Below are 8030 nucleotides of genomic sequence, written 5' to 3' on the forward strand. Positions count from 1 at the left end.
AGGTGATGAGAATCAGTGATTAGTCAGTACAATTGGGAGCAATATGACAATGTCAAAATGTTCATTAAGATTATCAGCCTGGTATGGTTGTACACAACTGTCATGCCAGTATTTCAGAGGTTGGGGCAGGGAAGTTCATGAACTTGGGACCAGCCTGGTCTATGTAGTGAAACTCTGTCTTAGCAAGCAGGCAACACACACACAGACACACAGACACACAGACACAGACACAGACACACACACACACACACACACACACACACATCCAGAGAGAGAGAGAGAGACTTAGGTACTGACAAACCACAATTTTCCATCTCATTATAAAGAAAACTTCAATGGACACAGGTTTCAGAGTTCCCTGGGAAATGGAAATTCTCCTGAGAAGGTAAAGGAGAAGAGGAAGGACGCATGCAGACAGCATGAAGAAGTCCTAGGTCTCCAGGACCCCTGCTTTCCATCCTCTCATGGCTAAGGCCACAACTCATGTTACCATAGTTCTGTTTCTTCTCAAGTCCCATTCTTCTTCTTACATTAACCTTCTTTGTGAAGATTTAGGGACACATTGAAATTGTTAAGGAACTGGGACAGTGATTTGGCTCTTTGGACCAACCCTCTTCCATGCAGCTTCCCACTTTAGGAAATGGTAGAAACCATAGGCAAGATAGAGAGGCATCATACCGTCTAGCATTTTAGAAATGAAAAAGTACAAAAAAAGAAAGGTTATCTTTGATATGTGACTCTTTTCATCTGCTAATCCTTCATTTATTAGCCAATTATTCTGCCAATTATTCCACAAGTTTATATTGAGTAAATATTGTTCATCAGACACTGATCTTTCTTACCCCAAAGACTTTGTATGCTTCCTTTTTCAACAACATAACCCAAACCAATCATTTCCTGAGGGATACTGATGAGATTTCATTTATATAATTCAGTCCAATATGTGCATCATTGGGAATAACTATAACCATATGCCAAGCTCTCTCCTTAGGACTTTATAAAAATAGATACATGTTTGTGCTTGTAACCTGTTATCAACTAAGTACTACTGTGATCTCCATTAATAATATGAACAAACCAAGCCAGGTGCCATTGGTTTATGCTTGTAATCCTAGCTACTCAGGAGCCTGCAATGTGACAATCATGTGTCAAAGCCAGTCCAGGCAGGAAAATCCTTGATACTATACTTAACTACCAAAAAAAGCCAGAAATGTACTTGTGGTTCACTTGATAGAGCACCTTCCTTGAGAAAAAAAGCTCCAGACACAGCACCCAGACCCTCAATAGAGGTCCAAGGACTGATACTAAAAAACTTTTTAAAAATAAATCTGGCCATGGTCACTTTTATATGTATTCCCAGCTACTCAGGATCCAAGGCTAGCTCCAGACAAAAAACACAAGACCCTTACTATATGGAAGAACAACCTGTACTTTAATACTAATTGCTTTATTGTTTACAATAACCAAAGCATGGAATCAGTGTATCTGCTAATATATGTGTGGATAAATAAAATTATACCCATATGCATATTCATATATATGGACATATACATGATACACATAAATCACTAAAACTATGTTTGTTTATATTTGTATTATTATATATCATGTAACATGTACAGAATACCTATAACAAATATATTCTATGCATGTATAAATATATACACACCCACAGAGAGGAATCATTTTCTGTGATAAATCCCAAGGAAATCCTGCCATTGGCAACAGCATTTCTGAACCTAGAAGATATTCTACTAGGTGAAATAAGTCAGATGCTAAGACAGATACGAATACGTCCATTTACACTACACCTGGGAAATAAAACAGCTGTGCTCTGGAAGTACACACACACACACACACACACACACACACACACACACACACACAGCAAGAATGCTCAAACTTCACTGCGGTCAGTCTATCCTCCCTCAGACCACCTGACCACCTCACCTCCTCTTCACTGATAATGCACCCATACCTCCTGCTTCTTGCCTCCACCATTGATTCAGATCATGTATATTTTTCATTTTCTTCTTTCCTCTATTTCATCTTTTTTTTTTTTTTGTCGGTCGTGGGGCTTGAACTCTGGGCCTGGGTGCTGTCCTTCAGCTCTTCAGCTCAAGGCGATCGCTCTACCACTTGAGCTACAGCGCCACTTCCAGTTTTCTGGTGGTTTATTGGAGATAGGAGTCTCACGGTCTCTCCTGCCCGGGCTGGCTTTGAACCGTGATCCTCAGATCTCAGCCTCCTGAGTAGCTGGGATTACAGGCGTGAATCACCAGCGCCCAGCATCTCTTTTTCATCTTTTAGGGCTTAAGTTCAATACTGACTCCTTCAAGATTCCTTCTTTGTAACCGCATCATGCCTCATATACAAGTGAGAAATAGTAAATATGAAATTTCCAGGTAGATAATCCAAGTTATATTAAGCATTTGAAAGCAAACATGTATTATTCTGTGTAATACAAAGATAGTGATACAGTTAAAACAGACCCAAAATCTCAGTTGTACAGAACAAAAATATCATTAATGAAAATGCAGCTTTGATTCTGACATCAGTATTCTTTCTTTATTTTTTTAATTGTCAGTATTGTGTGTAGAGAGGTTTCAGTTACATAAGTAAGCTAATGAATACATTTCTTGTCAACTTTGTTTTATTTCTTTTTTTTTATTGTGAGAATACCGTACAGAGGGATTACAATTACATGGGCAAGATAAAAAAGTACATTTCTTACCAAGCATTGTTGCCTCCTCTTTGTTTCCCCTTACCATCTCTTACCATACGCCCTCCTTCCCCCCACCCAATCCTCCCTCCACCCCCTCCAAAGTTGTAAAGTTCATTTTTCTACATAATGCCTTGTTGTCTTATTTCTTCATACAGTTCATGTAGAACTTTTTATGAAGATGTTGACTCTTTTCGTTAGCTTTTTTTTTTTTTTTTTGGCTTGTCCTGGAGATTGAACTCTGGGCATGGGTGCTGTCCCTGAGTTTCTTTTGCTCAAGGGCAGCACTGTACCTCTTGAGCCATAGCAACACTTCAGGCTTTTGGGGGTAGTTTATTGGAGATAAGGATCTCATGGAGTTTTCTGCTCAAGCTGGCTTCAAACCAGGATCCTCAGCTCTCAGCCTCCTGAATAGCTGGGATTAGAGCATGAGCTAGATGTTGACTTTTAACAAGTCTCCATATTGTAAATTTTGGGGTTCATTTGTTCTTCCATTCATTTGTTTACTCATTTCTTTAACTTCAACTCATGTCATTACCCTGCTCCTTACAGGGGAACTGAGGCAGAATGAGGCCCCCTAGGCTCCTCTGTAGAATTTATATCGAACCTTCTCTTGTCCTGGCCATCAAAAGTAAGAATACACAAATATGCTTTGAGGTGGTTTCTGATGGGTTTTATTAATTAGATATAAACAGGAAGAACTTTTTATGTGTATGGCGGTCATGGGAAAGAACTCAGGGCCTGGGCACTGTCCCTTAGGTTTTGTGTTCAAGGCAAACACTCTAACACTTGAGCCATAACTCCACTGCTAGATTGATGGTAGTTAATTGGTGATAAGAGTCTTAGGGACTTTCCTGCTGATACTTGCTTCAAACTGTAATCCTCAGATTTCATTCTGGTGAGTAGCTAGGGTTACAGCAGTTAGTCTATGGCACCTGGCCCAGCAAGAACTTTTATCAGTGTATGCAGTGCTTGGAAGGGAATTGTAGCTCGTGCCTTGCACAGCCTGTGCTAGTGCTCTAACACTGGACTCCACAGCCAACCCAGGAACATTCTTAATATTAAGGAATAGTAATATGCTTTGTGGTCACTTGTTTTCTAGGAGAGATAGACAAAGAACATAGACCACAGTGGACTGCCTATAGCACACATGGCTATGCTGATGCCCTTCCAGCCTCTACATGAGTCCTTTCCTCTTAGACATAAAGTTGGACAATAGAATATTTGTTTCTCTTCTATGAATTTTTTTATGTGCAGTGTGAGGGTTTGGACTAGTGGTTTTGCACTGTCTAGTCGAGCACTTTACTACTTGAGCCAAGTCCCCTGTCCTTTAGCTAACATTATGTTTTTGTTTTTTTTCCAGTCATGGGGCCTGAACTCTGGGCCTGGGCACTGTCCCTCAGCTCTTCAGCTCAAGGCTAGCGCTCTTCCACTTGAGGCACAGTGCCACTTTCTGGCTTTATTCTTATTGCTTTTGTGTTGTTGAGGAATGGAACCCAGGGCCTCATGCATGCAAGGCAAGAGCTCTACCACTGAGCCACCTTCCCAGTCCCTAATATTATCTTTTTTATAATAACATTTATTCAATTATTACGTTTTTACCAAGTATCTGACATAGACCAGGCAAACAGAACAGAAACAGGAATTACTTTTCATTCTTTCAACAATGGCTACGTCTTCATCATGTAAAAACAATCTTTCTACTGAGTTAGCTTCCATCCATTGTTTGGTTAATCTTTACATATGGTTTTTAAGTGTGCTTTCATATACTGCATAATGTCATAGACTATTAACTAGTCCAAAACATGTCTGAAAGATCAGAGGAATTACCATTAGTTTAATTTCTGTTTGACAAAGAAGCACCCAGTGAAGTAAAACTCTTCCTTTTGGTGGCATGGAACAGTATGGTACTTGACTGCCAGACATCCATTTTTAGAAAAAGCCAAAGCACTGGGATGTAGTATACCACATACTATACTAACCTGCAAACTTCTCAGGATGCAATTTTCCTTGCTTATGTTAGCTGAACACAAAGCATCAGTTACAAGGAACTTGTAAGTAACTACTGAAGATAAAAATGGAAGCGTAGTCAATGATGAATATGTCTTCAAAGTATCATAATTGACTTTCAAGCAGCTTCTGAAGACCAAGTTTGCTGATATTCCAGAGTTGCTAGCTGTTGTTCCAAGCAGGATTGTTCCATTTCTATTTAAGGCCTTTTCTTTTCTAAGTGATTCAGTTTTTTCTGTGATATCCACGACTACTTGTCTTCTAAGTTTTGCATCTCTTAGGGAAGCAGTTGGATGACCAGGTGGCTATACTGCTATCTTGGTGTCCTCGGGCCCGCCGTGTCTCACTGGAACCATACCTCTTAACATTATCTTGTAGAGATAGAATCTCCCTAACTTATCCTGGAATGGCCTCAAACCACAATTTCTATGTCTCAGTTTCCTGAGTCAGTGGGATTATATGCATGCATCAATCATCCTGCTAGGCAGGCTTCTTTTATGAATCCCAAATAAATGCAACATGGATAGATAAATTACTCTCAAAATGTATACATTCTATAGCATCTATATCCTTATATATAATACTTGTATACTTCAAAGCAACCTTCTTATAAGCTTATCACACAAAAAGCAAATAAAGATATAACAGTCTAGCCAGGTGTCAGTGGCTTGCACCTGTAATTCTAGCTACTCAGGAAGCTGATTTCTGAGGATCAAGGTTTGATGCCATCCCAGGCAGGAAACTGTGAGAGTCTTATGTACAATTAATCACAGAGAAAGACCGAAGTGGCACTGTGGCTCAAGTGATAAAGTGCTAGCCTTGAGCAAAAGGAGCTCAGGGACAGCCCCCAGGACCAGAGTTCAAGCCCCAGGACTGGCCAAAAAAATTAAAACTAAAACTAAAAAATAAATATCTCCTCTGTCACACATCATAATTTCAAGGTAAGAATTGGTCTAGAGAATTGGAATATGGTTGGTTGAAAGTCAAAATGTGAGAGGAAGACAAATTAGTGTAATGCATTACACTAAATGTACTACCAATTAGTACTTTACATATTTTAAAAGTTGAACTAGGCCGGGTGCTGGTGGCTCACGCCTGTACTCCTAGCCACACAGGAGGCTGAGATCTGAGGATCACAGTTCAAAACCAGCTCAGGCAGGAAAGTCCATGAGACTCTTATCTCCAACAAACCATTCAAAAAACTGAAGTGGCACCGTGGCTCAAGAGGTAGAGCATTCACCTTGAGCTGAAGAGCTAAGGGACAGTGCCAGGCCCAGACTTCAAGCCACATGACAGACAAAAAATATATATATATATATATATATATATATTGAACTACCTCATTTCTGTTAGCATTTGGGGAAGTTTATGCAGAAATTGAATCAGGGACAGCAAAGTATGTGAGAATATTCAGATCTGTGTAAAAACACCAGGTGAAATTGGTGATTGAGACAGAATCAGAAAAGAACTTGGAGTTACATGATTTTACCGCCTGAGTGCGCTAGAGGTGACAGGATTCAGTTCTCATGAAGCAGGAGGAGACCAAAGGCAGCTATTCCAAGTAAGTGATCTTCCCCATTGTCCCTGCTCCCTTCACTGCCACCTGCACGACAGACAGGTATCATGCCAGATGTACCATTTTGTGTCAGAAATCACAAAGATGATTACAGTTTAAAAGACAGAAATTTTACTTGTTTGCTTTCTGAGGTACATTTTCCTCTGATAGACCACAATCTGAAATATTTTTATGGGAAGAAGGAAAAACAATTCTGTGTTCAGAGAATGACAAAGATAATGTTTTTCTGCTCACAGAGGAAAGAAAATACATTTTTACTTACTACCTATGAGAAAGTGACAATATTGAGGGAGGGGGAAGGAAGAGGGCTGGTACTCAGGTTGGAATTCAGAGGTTTGTGCTGTTGTTGGTTTTTTGAGTTTTTGGTTTTTTGTTTTATTGTTTTATTTTTGCTAATGGCTGGCTCTACCACTTGAGCCAGTTCAGCTTTTTTGGCGGTTAATTGGAAAAACTGTCTCTCAGACTTTTTGCCTGGCCTAGCTTTGAACTTCAATTTTCTAGGTCTCTGTCGCGTAAACACCTGAATTACAGGTGACTGACTGAAGCGTTATCATGTATCCTCTCTCTTTGTTTTGTACTTTGTTTTAACTTTGAGTCTTTTTTTCTACCTGAACTCTTACTGTTGTAGTCTGCTTTGCTCTCATTCAGGACAGTGAGGATCTGTTAGGGGTGTTGATTTTGCTTTTGTCACAGATTGTTAGTATATTCTAAATCTTTATTTTTTGTGTTATTGATATAAATGGTAATTCCTGGTAATGGGAAAGAGTACCAAAAATACCTGTAGTAGTCAAGATGTTAATTTGCTGACTCTGCTTGAAAACATGAAGGCCATAAACCAAGCAATCATTAGCTCTTCTACTTCCAAGAAAATTGGAGAGGATCTCAGAGAAAGAAGAAAAACACCCAGATTTGTAGGTGTGGGTACTTTTTGCTTTTGCTTTATGCAAAGAACAAACCTGAATGTTGCCTGCCAGGTTGACTTCTTTTTAAAACTCTGTGGTCTAAATGCTCTAGCTCCCAAAATAGTGCAGAAATGAGCACCAGTGGGATGGATCCATGAGGTGGGGGCTTTTGGAAGATGATTACGTCATGAACTCTAATTATAGGATTTGCGCCCTGGAAAAAGAGCCCCCAGGAACTGTCTTGCCCCTCCCCATGCAGAACACACTGAAGACATGCCATCTTTGAGAAGAGTGCTTTGTTCTAGGAGCCCCAATAGATGAAGAAGAATGAAACTCTGTTCCTGCCGGGTCTGTCTGTAGTTTCTCAGGTGGTTACTTCATAGTACACTTAAACTTTGAGTATTCATTTTATTTCTAAGTGTTTTACATGGGCCACTATTAATGAATCAGTTTGAGAAATGTCTTCTTGACTTCTAAGTAAGGATTGAAGCTACTATTAATGAATCAGTTTGAGAAATGTCTTCTTGACTTCTAAGTAAGGATTGAAGCTATGTCCCTCTTCCTCTCTTAGCTGCCCAATTATAAAACACAGAGTATACCTTATTTAAAGAATATGTAGAAGTGGCGCTGTGGCTCAAGTGGTAGAGTGCTAGCCTTGAGCTAAAGAGCTGAGGAACAGCGCCCAGGCCCAGAGTTCAAGCCCCATGACCAGCAAAAAAAAAAAAAAAGAATTATTTTGGGCTGGGATGGTGGCTCAGTGGTAGAATGCTTGCTTTGCATATATGAGGCCCTGGGTTTGATTCCTCAGCACCACATAAGC

General features: G+C 39.8%; 1 pseudogene; it reads right to left on the reverse strand.

Moving 5' to 3' along the window:
* Positions 1-4459: 4459 nt before the first annotated feature.
* The window catches only part of LOC105998685, a 6691-nt pseudogene continuing 3120 nt past the window's right edge, over positions 4460-8030 (reverse strand).

The sequence above is a fragment of the Dipodomys ordii genome, unplaced genomic scaffold, assembly GCF_000151885.1.
Source record: "Dipodomys ordii isolate 6190 unplaced genomic scaffold, Dord_2.0 Scaffold170, whole genome shotgun sequence".
Lineage (NCBI taxonomy): Eukaryota > Metazoa > Chordata > Mammalia > Rodentia > Heteromyidae > Dipodomys > Dipodomys ordii.